This window comes from Dama dama, chromosome 11, assembly GCF_033118175.1.
Source record: "Dama dama isolate Ldn47 chromosome 11, ASM3311817v1, whole genome shotgun sequence".
In the NCBI taxonomy this organism is placed as follows: Eukaryota; Metazoa; Chordata; class Mammalia; order Artiodactyla; family Cervidae; genus Dama; species Dama dama.
Genome location: NC_083691.1, coordinates 58,723,248 through 58,738,839, shown reverse-complemented (window position 1 = coordinate 58,738,839; position 15,592 = coordinate 58,723,248). Strand labels below are relative to the sequence as shown.

At 46.7% G+C, this 15,592-nt stretch overlaps 1 protein-coding gene across 3 annotated transcripts in view; it reads right to left on the bottom strand.

Annotated features, from left to right (window-relative positions):
• The window catches only part of NCK2 (NCK adaptor protein 2), a 113,033-nt gene that overhangs the window by 60,444 nt on the left and 36,997 nt on the right, over positions 1–15,592 (bottom strand). The window lies entirely within an intron of this gene.

The following is a 15,592-nucleotide window of genomic DNA, read 5'->3' as shown; positions in this document are numbered from 1 at the left end:
TTGGTGGGGGGAGCTACTCTTCATTGCAGTGCTCAGGCTTCTCATTGCGGTGGCTTCTCTTGTGGAGCACGGGCTCTAGGGCACACCCAGGGGTTGTACAGGCTTAGCTGCTCCACGGCATGTGGGATCCTCCCAGATCAGGGATCGATCCGGAGTCCCCTGCACTGGCAGGCAGAATCTTATCCACTGCACCACCAGGGAAGTCCCAGAAGCATCTTGTTTCTACGGGAAGGCAGACAGAATTCTGCAGTTTACAGCCCTTTGCTTTGTCTTAACTGATCAGAGTTACAAAACGCTTGGCACTTGCCCGTAAGTCTGATCACAGGAGGCTGATGGTGAACCCATGATGTCTTCCTTCACTGCTAGTAGATGCCCCCACCACCACCGGGCAGGAATCCTGGAAGGCCAGGACCACCACCCCTGTCAATCTTGAAGCCTGAGAGGCTGGCTGTCCAGAGCGTGGCCACCCACACCTGCCCAGGAATGGTTAAGAACTGCCTCCCACCTGTCCCCATCAGAAGGCCACCTCCCGCTAGAGGTGCCTGCTTCTCCTCTTTAGAAAGACACGGAAACCACTTTGCCCTACAACCCGAGTTCAATATCCACCACTCAAGAACAGCAAAAACTATTTATTTTTGTGCCGAAAAAATTTAAAAAATCAACCAAGGCTTCAGACCCCTGTCAATATTTAAGGGCCTCCCCCAGAGCTAGTATAAACACTGAAATAGAAGTGAGCCCTTCAGGTTCTCACTGTCCAAGGCTTGTAAGACTCTCCTTGGGAGGCAGGGGAAATGCTGAACGAGGAGGGGAGGCTGTATAAGACTCCAGTCAAGGGCCTAAAAAGGACAATAAATATTGTGTCTTTGGGCCATGAAGTTAAAATCAAAAAGATGGTGCACTGGGAAGACCCAGAGGAATCGGGTGGAGAGGGAGGTGGGAGGGGGGATCGGGATTGGGAATACATGTAAATCCATGGCTGATTCATATCAATGTATGACAAAACCCACTGGAAAAAAAAATAATAATAATAAAAATTAAAAAAATAAATAAATAAATAAAATCAAAAAGAGTTTTGGTGACTTTGGCTATTTCTGCAGGACCACCCCGTAACCATCACAGCGTGCTCTGCACCCCCATGGGTCCCCTCAGAGCAGTCACAAGAGTTGAAGTTCACAGGCAAATGTTGAACAAAACGGTCAGATAAACCCAGCTCCCCAGGGCTAAAAACCTGTGAGCTGTCACGTTAGTGTCTGACTTTCCTAAAGACACTGCTTTCTTTCCACAGAATCAACCTGTGTACTGCGCTCTCTTATGCCACAGACACATGCTGACCAGTGACCTGTGCAGCTGGGTGAACTGACCTGCTGGAGCCTGGGTGGTACCTGGGGAAGAGCAGCGATGTAGAAACTAGAGGAAGGGCACCACCCACCTGCCTCCTCCATCACCACAGGAAGAAGGGATGCTAAGATCTGAGGCCAGCGAGCCCATCACTGGACCAGACACGACTGCCTCCAACACCTGCTTCCAAAGTTCTGTGATCACATGCCAGGTGCCCCCCTCTGGTAATGATTGGGGGCAACCAGGCACCTTGTTGATACTCCTCAGGGTCCCCGATGAGAAAAGGAGTGAGCCCCCCATTCACATCATGTTAAACAACACAGAGACAGGACCACTCACCCTCTTTGTTAGATGAAAATGAGTATCTCACAGGACTCTGGCATGGAAAGTTGAGAGATGGGAAAGGGACCCCAGAGGAATGCGGAATGTTGTCAATGACAAGAGAATGTCCTAAGAGGCACAGAACTACCAGCTGCCCACTGCCGCCCACACCCACATGTGCCTCTGAATGGTCATCTTTCTAAGCGGGCAGCACGTCAGGATCCACCGGGAAGTCACAGTGCTGTCAGCACATCACAACCTCAACTTCAAGCACTACTCTCCTACAGGTGGTGGTCCACATGCCTGCACCAAACAAGACATCCCGTCTTCCTGAGACCCGTCCTGAAGCAGAATCAGCTTCCCTCAAAGCACGTGGTTGCACGTGTGATTTACACCAGGCTGAATGGAACAGGGCGTCCTGTGCTGGACTCTCTGCACACGAGACGGCAAAGCACAGTCGTTGGTGTCCTCCTGGCTTTTCTTTGTAAACAGTTTTCCTATACTCATAGATGTAAAAATCTACTTTTACTGGGAAAGAAGGGAGAAAGGGGAGGAAAAGGAAGAGAGAGAGAGGGAGGAAGTGGGGAGGGAAGGGGGAAGGGAGAAGGAAAGGGTAGAGGGACGAGGGACAGAGAGGGAGGGACGGAGGGTAGGGGGTGACCCAGTGTCTCGAGGGCTCTGACCAGAGGCAGACACAGGGCTGATACTTCTCGGCTTGGGGGGCTCCCCACTCACTGCAGGAGCTGAGGGCTCCCCCCGCCTGAAGTTGCAATGATCAAAAACATCCCCAGACATCTGAGTAGCTGCCACATGTCCCCTGGGGATGAAATCACTGGGCCGAGACCCACTGAACTAGAATATATGTAAATTAAACAGACCAAGTTTCCTTTTTTTTTTTTTCTTCAACAGCAAAAACAAGACAGAAATATTCATGTATTTTCTAACTATTAATATTTTGGAATATGATTAGAATGTTCGGGCGGCAGTTGCTGTAATTCTGTATGCTCAGTCGGTTAGTCGCGTCCAACTCGTTTTGTGACCCCCATGGACTGCAGCCCACCAGGCTCCTCTGTCCATGGGATTCTCCAGGCAAGAACACTGGAGTGGGTTGCCATTTCATTCTCCAGGGGATCTTTCCCACTCAGGGATCGAACCTGCATCTCTAGTGTCTCCTGCATTGGTAGGCAGATTCTTTACCACTGAGCCACCTGGGAAGCCCTAGTTGCTTTAATTACCCAGTCCAAAATAACCGAATCGACAGGCATACACAGTTTAACTGAAGGTCATGATTGACTAAGCTACAACTTGCCTCGTCATTAGAAGACAATCTTCCAATTCCAGTTTGGGGTAAGTGTGTAGACTGTGCTATTGTTTATCTAAGAAAACATCAAGTATTAAAAATAAACACTATTGATACTATGTATAAAATAAATAACTAATGAGAACCTACTATAGAGCACAGAGCAATCAACTCTGTGCTCTGCGGTGACCTCAATGGGAAGGAAATTCAAAACAGAGGGGATATTTGTATACCTACAGCTGATTCACTTTGCTCTACAGTAGAAACTAACAGAGCTTGTAAAGCAACTAAACACCAATAAGAATTTAAAAACAAATATCTAACTTATGAAGACATGTACGTACTTTGCATTACAAGGCTATAAATAAAAGGAGGGAAAGAAAAATAACCCTTTTAAAAATAGTGATGGAAGGAATAAGAAGAGAAGACAGGAACACAAAGCAGACCTCTCTGCAGACACCTCTTTTGGCTCTGGAACCATGAAAATGGTTTATATAATTATAAACTGATATTAATTTTTTAAGTTCTAAAAATCAAAAGCAAAATGGAAACAAATTAACCAAATTATATACTGAAGTGGTGGCATGAACACACAGGGGAATTGTTCCGGAAGACTCTGAAACACAGTCATTTGGCTGCCGTTTCCTAGTGGGATAAACCCTGAAGACAAAAACATCTTCAGCTGTTTTCACTACTCACAGTGTGGGTAAAAATATTGGTGGAGCTATTCTAAACATTTCTATGGGTTGTGTATAAATAAAGTGGGATAATCAAGCAAATAGGTAATTATGTTCATGTTCCCAGCGACAAAAATTTTCAGCCTAAGAGAAAAGAAATATAAGTATAAAATCAAAGAACTAAAACACCTTGTAATTCTAATTTTGAACTAGAAAAAGTGTGAATTTACAATAGGTTATGTTTTAAAAAAAAAATCAAAACAAACAAGTAAATGAAACCACCTTTGAGAAATTTAAGTATTTCCTGCCATATCAGTAAACCAGGATGTCATAGCCATCCAAATGTGAATTCCAGCCCTCCAATGTGAATTCCTGAGCCTGGAGGGTGCCCAGGAAGGAGGACAATACCTGCCATCCAGCAGCTACCAGGCTGCAGCCACTCCCTACAGGCTCTGATGAACTCAAGTTGTGAAAAACAAAGGATGCTGGCCCCAGATAGCTGAGATGCATATGAAAGGAGAGATTTCAGTTAGCCCAGAATCTTACATCCTCCCATACACAGAAAAGCACTAAATTCCTTAACATGAGATACCTGGTTTTCTTTAATTCACAAAAATGGTATTGATGTGCAGACTACCTGCCCTTTGTTGCAAACTTCTCTATCCTCTGACTCCTACCCCACCTCCTTGGAGCAGTTCTCTCAGAGTCACATGAGGTGCTGGCTCCTGAAGTCCTAAAAATTCCCCCCAGAATAAAACATAACTCTCAACTTTTAGGTTGTGACTATTTTTTAAGTCTACACCTTTAGCCACTGAAAAGGCCCGGATAAAATGCCCAACTCAGGAGCACTGAACATCCATGTCTCTAGACTAGGGTCCCCAAATTCCATCTTCTGCTGAAGGGAGCCCAGCTAGGAGGGGAGACACTAGAGGAAGGGGCCTGGAGCCCCTCAACTCCTCCCCCACCAACCCTGGGCAGCAGGCACTGGCCACGGCTGGGTGTTCTCATAGTAGCAAGGAGGTCAGCTCCTGAAACCACAGCTCCTGATTTCTCTAAAACCAAACAGAAACCTCGCTCATGACAATACTGGGGAAGCAACACTACTTGTGAACACTGCCAAATAAAGGGCCAACCTCCCTGTATAACAGGCCTCTAGACACAGCTTTGTGCTGTCCAGAAGGGCTGGTGTGTGTGCATGGGAGTCTGGGCTGAGTGCCAGCATCCCATGGGAATGATGAATCATGGATTGAGCACAGACCGCCACACCTGCCTTCTCCCATTTACCCGATACCCAGCAGGACCCTGCAGGACTTCTGGGCAGGAAAGCCTTCTGTGTGTCCCCCCCTTTCTTGATTCTTGATTACAGGAAATAGGTTTCATTCAGCCTCTAGGTCTCCCTGAGTTCCAATGGGCAAGCTCAAACAGTTGCTAATCAGGGAAGGGAGGGGATGCAGAGACAAGGGAGGAGCAGTCAAGAAACAATAGTTCAGCCTTGGGGCAGGTCCTGATTCTCCTCAAGGGACACACACAACAATACCTTAGAGCTGCTCCGCAGACACTGAAACCCCCACCAGCTGGGAGAGGTTAACTGTGGCCCACAAGCAAGGAGACCCCAGGCCTTTCGGAACCACACGATGCTGACCCCCACTTAGCTCACCACCTGCCAATCAGAAGAATGTCCAGAGCTGACCGCGCCCTCTTTGAACCGGGATTACGACACTTCTCACTACCTGCTCCAAGGCAGGACACACAGTTTTGCGGACTTTAGCCTGCTGTGGCCCTCTTTGTCTGGTAAAGCAATAAAGCTATTTTTTTTCCACTTCACCCAAAACTCTGTCTCCAAGATTTAACTCTGTATCAGGGTACAGAGGCCGGATTCAGCTTCACTCCACAGGAGCACACACGACATCACAGAGTCATCTTGCCAAAATCGGCTCTCCGTGTGGCCAGCAGCTTCCAGGACACAAGGGCACAGAGAACACTAACCAGGGGCCTCTATGCCAAACCACAGGTAGGAAACCCAAAGTGGGGACAAAAGACCCATTTTCCCCAACCGATCAAACCACATGAAAAAAAAAAAAGAGAGAGAAGGCAGAGAAATCAATAAATAATTCCACTGTAATGTATGGACATGAATGCTGAAGAATTGATGCTTTTGAATTGTGGTGCTGGAGAAGACTTTTGAGAGTCCTCTGGACAGCAAGGAGATCAGACCAGTCAACCCTAAAGGAAATCAACTCTGAATACTCACTCGAAGGACTGACGCTGAAGCTTCAGCTCCACGAGAAGAGGCAACTCATGGGAATGGGAAAAGACCTAATGCTGGGAAAGGTTGAAAGCAAAAGAAGAGGGCAGCAGAGTATGAGATGGTTGGATGGCAAAACCAATTCAATGGACATGAACTTTGGCAAACTCCAGAAGATAGTGAGGGACAGGAAGGCCTGGTGTGCTGCAGTCCATGGGGTTGCAAAGAGTTGGACACAATTTAGTGACTGAACAACAATGATATATAGACCTTATTTGGATCTTGGATTGAACAAGCGAATTTTCAATAAAATATTTGAGATAGCTAGAAAATTTGAACACCGACTGCCTACTTGGTATGATTAAGGAATTTTTGTTGGTGGAATATTTGCTATAGTTTCAGATGAAAGGATATCTGGGGTCTGCTTTAAATAAAAGTCGCTGGAGAGGGTAGCAGTTTAGATGAAAGGAGACTAGCCATTAACTGATGAGTCCTGAAGCTGACATATTCATGATTCCCTCCTTGATTCTACCTTAAGAAAACGACACTGAATTGATTATCCTGTTAACTAAGAAATCCCATGCTGCAATGAGAGAGAATGAAGAGAATCTGAAAATGCAAGAGCTTGAAGGGCCTTCAGAAACTTCCAGGATACTCTCTATACACAAAGGCCCTCAAAGCTCTGAGACACAGACTGTCCTGCTGAGGGGGCCACAAGGGGAACCTCCTCTCCCTCCAGGTGTCAAGGCCTCACTGGGAAGAGGAAGGGGCGGGGGAGGCTGCAGAGGAATCTTAGAGCCTTGCACAGACTAGGAAGCTTGCTGTTTACAGTCAACTGCTAAGACACTAAGGCCTTTCTGTCTGCTGCTGAACATACTTCCAAAAAAAAAAAAAATGTCTTTTTAACAGGTTGAACCCCCGCCCAAAGTGAAATTACTTCATTCAACAGCCTTAAGAATTTACTCAAAGGCTGAATATATAACAGATATTAAAACATCTAGTTAACAGGACATGGAAATAACCTAGATGGCCATCGACAGAGGAATGGATAAAGGAGTTGTGGTACATATACACAATGGAACAGTATTCAGCCATAAAAAGAACAAATTTAAGTTAGTTCTAGGGAGGTGAATGAACCTAGAGCCCATTATACAGAGTGAAGTAAGTCAAAAAGAGAAAAACAAATATCATATGTTAACACATGTATGTGGAATCTAGAAAAAAGGTACAGATGAACCCATCTGCAGAGCAGCAATAGAGACACAGAGGTGTAGACACAGTAAGGGAAGGAGTGTGTGTGTGTGTTAGTCGTTTGGTTGTGTCTGACTCTTTGTGACCCCATGGACTGTAGCCCACCAGGCTCTTCTGTCTATGAATTCTGTCTATGAATTCTCTGGGCAAGAATACTGGAGTGGGTTGCCATTCCCTTCTCCAAGGGATCTTCCCAACCCAGGGATCAAACCCCCGTCTCCTGCATTGCAGACAGAGTCTTCACCACTGAGCCACCAGGGAAGCCCAGGGGAAGGAGAGGGTGGGACAAATGGAGGGAGTAGCACTGAAACATATACACTATCATATGTAAATTAGATCGCTAGTGGTAATTCCAGTATTCTTGCCTGGAGAATCCCATGGATGGGGGAGCCTGGTGGGCTGCAGTCCATGGGGTCGCACAGAGTCGGACTCGACTGAGCGACTTCACTTTCCCTTTTCCCTTTTATGCATTGGAGAAGGAAATGGCAACCCACTCCAGTGTTCTTGCCTGGAGAATCCCAGGGACGGGGGAGCCTGGTGGGCTGCCGTCTATGGGGTCGCACAGAGTCGGACACGACTGAGGCGACTTAGCAGCAGCAGCAGTGGTAATTGGCTCTGTGACACAGGGAACGCAACCTGGGGTTCTGTGACAACCTAGAGGGATAGGATGGGACAGGAAGTGGGAGGGAGGTTCAGGAGGGAGGAAACATATGTGCACCTATGGCTGACTCATGTTGATGTATGGCAGAAACCAACACAACACTGTAAAGCAATTACCCTCCAATTAAAAAATAAAAATTTTTAAAAACATTTAGTGTCCTATGAAAACAGTGACTAACAGCAGCTGTGTCACATTCACACCGATCAGACTCTGCACGCTCGTCCCAGTCACAGGCTGCAGGAAGGATGCCAGGCACTGATTTCTCTGAATTATAAAATTACAAAGATGAAAACCTACATGAAGCCCTTCCTTACAGAGGTGACTGTGATCAGCTCAAACTTTAAGTGAACCAATCACACACGCTCCTTACTCTGGAGACGTTCACCTTATAAAACAAAGCAATAAAAACATACAATAAACAATACACATGATCGTACAAGTAGTGTAAGGACATCCCAGTGACTCAAGATACTACTGCTGGAAGTGCAGGCTGGTAAGGACATGAGAAGGATAAAGTGCAATCTCTAAGCCCACACCCCACACACCCTCAGCTCCTGCCAGTCCCTTAGGACAGGCATCCTGAAGTCCACATAGCTCGCTACTAGTCCTGGGTACAAAGGCAGACGAGGTTATAGGGAGGAGAGGAAAAATGGCCAACTCCTTACAGTGTGGCTGTAACTGACATTACCTCCCCAGGCTCCTCCAGACGAAACCAACGTTCTCTTACAAACTGTGCATGTGTGTGCACGCTCAGTCACTCAGTCGTGTCTGACTCTTTGTGATCCCATGGGCTATAGCCCACCAGGCTCCTCTGTTCATGGGATCTCCCAGGCAAGAATACTGGAGTGGGTTGCCATTTTCTTCCTCCGGGGATCTTCCTGACCCAGGGATGGAACCAGTGTCTCTTGCATGTCCTGCATTGACAGGTGAATTCTTTACCACTGAGCCATCACTCTTAACAAATTACCAGATTTAAATCCTAAAGGAAAGGATGAAAACTCTTCTGCTCTAAGCCCTTCTTTTAACCCAGGAGAAAAGGGAGGTGCAGGATAGGTGAGCCCTAGGCCACAGGGTTTCAGGGTGGCTCACACGGTATCAAGCACCTTCCAGTTATTGTCACTTTGGTCCAGTATATTTCCAGAGCCCCAGGTGTCCTGAGCTGGAGGGGCAGCACTAAGGCAGAGTCCTCCACCACCTGCCAAGCTCCAGTGACAAGAGAACCATCCTCAGGTTCATATTTGTGTTGATGCAAAAGCAGGATCGTTGGGTTCTAGCCGATTCTTCGTGAACTCCTGTGGACACGTGGGCAAGAGCTAGCTGGCTAGACCCCTCCTGGGGCACGACTCAAGAGGCCAAAGTTGAACGGCCAATCCTCCACCCACGCCCTGACTGCGTATCAGCTGGCAGCACAAGCCACCTGGATTTAAAGAAAGGGGCCAAGCAGCTGAAGACAAACTCCACCTGGTTCCACCTGCATCAGCTGTGCCCAGAACAGAGGCCAAAGGCGCCTGCAGCCCACCTGGTGCTGAGCTGTCCCCTAAGAGTGAAGACAGGCGGGGGGGCAGCGAGACTCCCATCAATGGTGAGACACTCCATGCAGCCTTGCCCTGAAACAGGGGCCCCAGAGGGCTCCTCTGGGTGGCGGCCCAGATTGGGAGGAGCAATAAGGGGCCAGCGGAAGTGGTGCGGTTCCCAGGCCCCCTGCCCAGGGATCCACTTTCCACCTCGCCCATGCCAGCCCCTGGCCTCACCCGCCTAAGAGCCCAGCCCCCTGCAGACAGGGCACTGAGAGGCAGAGCCTGGCATCGGTTCCCATTTTGAGTCAGCAGTGCCACTAAAAATAGGAGGTGAGCGATTATACAAGCTACAGGAAGTGAGGAGATGAGAGCCTGTCACTGTCATAGGATCAACCAGTTTTCATGACAGAGCACAGTTTCCTAACAGCTACTTTTATCAATTCATGCAGGCCCTCCTCTGGGCTCCAAGGAAGAAGAACTGGGTGCCATGTATTTAGCTCACAAACCAACTCTTAACTCCTCCCACCACACCAACAGGAGATAACACTTCACGCAGCAAAGGCAATAAATGCCGAGGTGTCTGAAGGCCAGCCAGTTCTGTTTCTGTGCATTCAAGGGATGCCTGAGGACGTTATGATTTAGACTCCGAGCAGACACTCCCCCCATCAAAGCAGGGAGAAGGCAGAGCCGACAGCCACCTGTGCAAAGTTGGCTCTTCCTCCTTATCTAGGGGCTCCACCCACGCCCGGACCAGTAGCAGCAGCAGCAGCATCACCTGGGAGCTTCTTAGAAATGCAAATAACTGGGGCTACTCTGGACTCCTGAGACAGAAACCAAGCAGGGTGGGAGTTGGGGGGTGGCTTTCTGTCTTAAAAAGCTCTCTGGTTAAATTGGGACAGATTTAAGAACCTCAGAGCCTGATCCTCAGAAGAGACTGATGGGCAATAATGCTTTACCTGTTGTTTCTCAGACCTTTCTATTGGCCATATTAATAAGATGGCATTAACAAATTCTGGCAGAAGAATCACCTTTATCAGCCTGACCCTGGGAAACTTCAGTGGAAAAGAACTCTCTTATCTGAATCAAAAGAAATATTAATAGGTTAATTTTTTTTTTAATGAAAGAAGTTATTGAACACCTGGGATCAAGTGCACCCTTGGCTTGGTCATCACCCCATAGAGGGTTGGGGGGAAGCGGGGTGCCAGTCAATCAGCTGATGAAGTAGGACAATTTCAGCCCTTGGACCAGCCCGAGCACAGAAGCCTGGAGGCCTGGAGGAGGGGCAGACGGGCAGAGAACATACATTAAATAGTTCACATTCATCGTGTAGTACGTAGGAATTTGTCACTACCCATTGAGAGTTCTGAAATGATGAAATGCAACTTGAACACACTTTTTTTTTTTTTTAATTTTAATTGGAGGATAATTGCTTTACAATATTTTTTGTGTGTGTGTGGGTTTTGTCATACATTGATATGAATCAGCCATGGATTTACACGTCTTCCCCATCCCAATCCCCGCTCCCACCTCCCTCTCCACCCGATTCCTCTCGAAACATCCCACCCTCGCCTTCTCCAACAGAGTTCAAAAGTCTGTTCTGTATTTCTGTGTCTCTTTTTCTGTTTTGCATATAGGGTTATCGTTACCATCTTTCTAAATTCCATATATATGTGTTAGTATGCTGTAATGTTCTTTGTCTTTCTGGCTTACTTCACTCTGTATAAGGGGCTCCAGCTTCATCCGTCTCATTAGGACTGGTTCAAATGAATTCTTTTTAATGGCTGAGTAATATTCCATGGTGTATATGTACCACAGCTTCCATATCCATTCATCTGCTGATGGGCATCTAGGTTGCTTCCATGTCCTGGCTATTATAAACAGTGCTGCAATGAACATTGGGGTGCACGTGTCTCTTTCAGATCTGGTTTCCTCTCAACATCACTCATTATTAGAGAAATGCAAATCAAAACCACAATGAGGTACCATTACACGCCAGTCAGGATGGCTGCTATCCAAAAGTCTACAAGCAATAAATGCTGGAGAGGGTGTGGAGAAAAGGGAACCCTCTTACACTGTTGGTGGGAATGCAAACTAGTACAGCCACTGTGGAAAACAGTGTGAAGATTTCTTGAACACACTTTTAAGAACGCAAACCAGTAACCAAGAGATCCAAGAGATCCACAGGCTCCTCCCCACTTCTCCTCCGTCAAACACACACAGAATTAGTACAGATGGCTTTTGTCTCAAAGCACAGAGCACTTGAATGGCAATGGTTTATGACTGATGTAAGCTACTTTAGAATAAAGAAAAGGAAATGGGAAACTAGTGGGGGAAAAGTATGCATTTTATGGGAAAACAATAATGAAAGACGGACTTCCCTGGTGGTCCAGTGGTTAAGACTTTGCCTTCCTTTGTGGGGGTATGGGTTCAATCCCTGGTTGGGGAGCTAAGATCCCACATGCCTCGGGGCCCAAAAAACCCAAAAAATTAAAACAGAATTAATATTGTAACAAATTCAGTAAAGATTTAAAAAATGACCCACATCAAAAAGCATCTTAAAAAAAAAAAAAAGAACACTGAAAGACAACAAAAAAAAAGAAAGCCCGAGGAGAAGACACTTTGGGGGAGGTTAGTAGGCTCTGCACTGGTCAACAGAAGAGTCTGACACGAGCTATACAAACTGTGATCCATGCTGCAGCCATTTAAATACATAGAAATGTGAAACAGTATGCTCCTGCTCTTACTTGACAAGAGATGAGGATGACCAACAGTAGTTTCTGTCCAAGGGACTCTCAAGAGTCTTCTCCAACACCACAGTTCAAAAGCATCAATTCAAAAAAAAAGCATCAATTCTTCAGCACTCAGCTTTCTTCATGGTCCAACTCTCATATCCATACATGACTACTGGAAAAACCATAGCTTTGACTAGACGGACCTTTGTCAGCAAAGTAATGTCCCTGCTTTTCAATATGCTGTCTAGGTTGGTCACAGCTTTTCTTCCAAGGAGCAAGCGTCTTTTAATTTCATGGCTGCAGTCACCATCTGCAGTGATATTGGAGCCCAAGAAAATAAAGTCTCTCACTGTTTCTATTATTCCCCCATCTATTTGCCATGAAGTAATGGGATCGAATTGCCATAATCTTAAAAATTAGTTTTTTGAATGTTGAGTTTTAAGCCAGCTTTTTCATTCTCCTCTTTCATCAAGAAGCACTTTAGTTCTTCACTTTCAGCTATTTGGGTGGTATCATCTGCATATCTGAGGTTACTGATATTTCTCCCAGCAATCTTGATTCCAGCTTGTGCTTCATCCAACCCAGTATTTCTCATGATGTACTCTGCATATAAGTTAAATAAGTAGGGTGACAATATACAGCCTTAACGTACTCCTTTCCCAATTTGGAAGCAGTCCGTCATTCCATGTCCGGTTCTAACTGTTGCTTCTTGACCTGCATACAGGTTTCTCAAGAGGCAGGTAAGGTGGTCTGATATTCCCATCTCTTTCAGAATTTTCTACAGTCTGTGGTGATCCACACAGTCAAAGGCTTTAGTGTAGTCAATGAGGCAGATGTTTTTCTGCAACTCTCTTGCTTTTTCTATGATCCAATGGATGTTGGCAACTTGATCTCTGGTTCCTCTGGCTTTTCTAAGTCCAGCTTGAACATCTGGAAGTTCATGGTTCACATACTATTGAAGCCTGGCTTGGAGAATATTTGAGCATTACTTCGCTAGCGGGTGAGATGAGTACAGTTGTGTGGTAGTTTGAGCATTCTTTGGCATTGCCTTTCTTTGGGATTGGAGTGAAAACTGACCTTTTTCAGTCCTGTGGCCACTGCTGGGTTTTCCAAATTTGCTGGCATATTGAGTACACCACTTTCACAGCATTGTCTTTTAGGATTTGAAATAGCTCAGCTGGAATCTTTTATATGTTTACTTTAAATAAAATAAATTTTAATAAATTTTACTTATTTTAAATAAATAAATGATGGAATTCCGTCTCAATAGCTGACACCCCACAGTCCAGTGACAGTTAAGTGGCACCAAGGAGTCAAATTCGATAAAGAACCAAATGATTTTCTCTTCAGGTTTAATCATTTGAGGGCTCTGAAAATGGCTGTAAGGGGCTTCCCTGGTGGTCCAGTGGTTTAAGAATCTGCCTTACAATGCAGGTGACACGGGTTTGACCCCTGGTTGGGAAACTAGGATCCCACGTGCCTTGGAGCAACTAAGTCTGTGCTGCAAGGAAATATCTCAAGTGACAGAACTAAGACTGGAAGCAGCCAAATAAATAAATAGTGTAAAAAAAAAAAAAAAAAAGGCTGTAAAGCCATACATAAAACACGAAGCAGTCTCTTTTAGAGATGGATCAAAGAAATTAAAAACACCTGGGACCAGACAGCGATCTCAAATATCCAAGGAAAGAAAACCACTGCAATAACCACTCAACTCAGTGACCACAAAACAAAGCTCTTTGGAATTTATAATGCTCTGAGGCAACACCAAAAGAAGTGTTTGATCATTCACTCCCACAAAATAAAAGCTTTAATAGGAGCGAGTCCAGAAAAGCACCTCCAGGGGGTACGCATGAAACACCAGGTATCAACATTGACCAAACAGTAATGTTGCCAGGACCAGCAGTTACTAACCTGCATCTTCTTATACACACAGCAGACAGAAAACAAAGCACTTCACAGATTACCAAGCACCCTTCAGAAGTGATCAGGGATCAGGCAAACCCCATGCCCCAGGGGTCCTGAACGACCATCAGCCAACAGCATCACAGGGGACACTGTGTTCTTCCCCTTCCTGCCTGAGCCATCTCCACCCACCTGTGGGAGAAGAGATGCCTGTGGAGAGGGAGACATCCCAGGATGATGCGGATCTTATTTTACCATCTCCCTCTGCCTCCATCCTTGGCAGACAGAAACGTACCCGCACGTGCCTACTCGTTAAACAGTAACAAGATGTTCCCATAAAATACAAACTCAGGCTCTCAGTTTAGAAAGGATCTGAGTCCCCGGGCGGTTGATCCCTGAAGTGACCACTGGCATTTCTGAGCACAGCCTCCCTGGAGCAGGGGCTGACCAGGAGCTGGAGACGCTGTATGTCATGCCATCCATGCCCCTGGACTTGGGACACCCTTGTTCATTCACAACAAACCCACTTGCAAGAAGGGACTTAGGGAAGCCTCCTCCAGTGAGTGATAGAGTACAGGCTCCCTGGGGGGGCTGGGGGGGAGGGACTGGGGGCCAGGAAGGCTCAGGCAGCTGACAGAGAACCCTGGGGGCTTCTAAACAGCACTCGACACACTCTCGCCACCCTGCTTGTTCTTTCTCAAAGAACATAGCTGAAAGAGAGCCCAGGGCTTCCCCGGTGCAGTGGATTAGAATCCACATGCCAGTGCAGGAGACATGGGTTCAATCTCTGGCCTGGGAAGATCCCACATGCCATGGAGCAACTAAGCCCATGCACAAATGCTGAGCCTGTGCTCCCCCAACAAGAGAAGCCACACAATGAGGAGCCTGCACACCACAGCTAGAGAGTAGTCCCCGCTCATCGTAACTAGAGAAAGCCAGTGCCCAGCAACGAAAACCCAGTGCAACCAAAAATAAATAAATAAAAATCATAAAAAACTTAAAGAACAAAGAGAGCCCAACGTGAAGACTTGCTGCGTCTTTTGGGTCCAAGTTCAGCAGTCACCGAGACCCAGGCTTACCCTTCCTAGAGTGTGTCGGGGAAGACCGCAGAAGGGTGACAACCACCTCTCAGGGTTCTGCCTTCCACTGACCCTCACTGGCCAACAAGACTCAGGAAGGCAGCTTTCCATCCATGGATCAGAGGCACCCACCACAGGGCCTGCCCTGGAGCAGCTCGCTGCCTGTGCTCACAGATCCAGTTGCAAGTGGGGCTTGTTATGCCTTGAAATAAAGGGTCAGCTTATACCCCACCCATGGATGCGGCACAGCGGTCAGCATTACTGCCCCATCTCCCGTGGAAAAGAGCCTTCCAGTGAGGAATGTCAGGGATGCTGTGTTAGCCCAGGTGAGCTGAGGTCAGCTCTGGGGACGCGTGTTCTGTGGCCAGTAGTGCTGAAAAGAGGCGTAACTTGTATACCTCCCCACCCGCACCAACCCCGAGCCCTGGCTGCTGCTTCTCCACAGACAGGACAGCTGCAACCAGACAATTTCAATGGGCAGGATCCTCCAATGCTAAGAAGTTACCAGGTTTTAATATTAGACATCATATGAGTTGAGCTGAATTGGCCGTGAAAACGAAACTATTCTA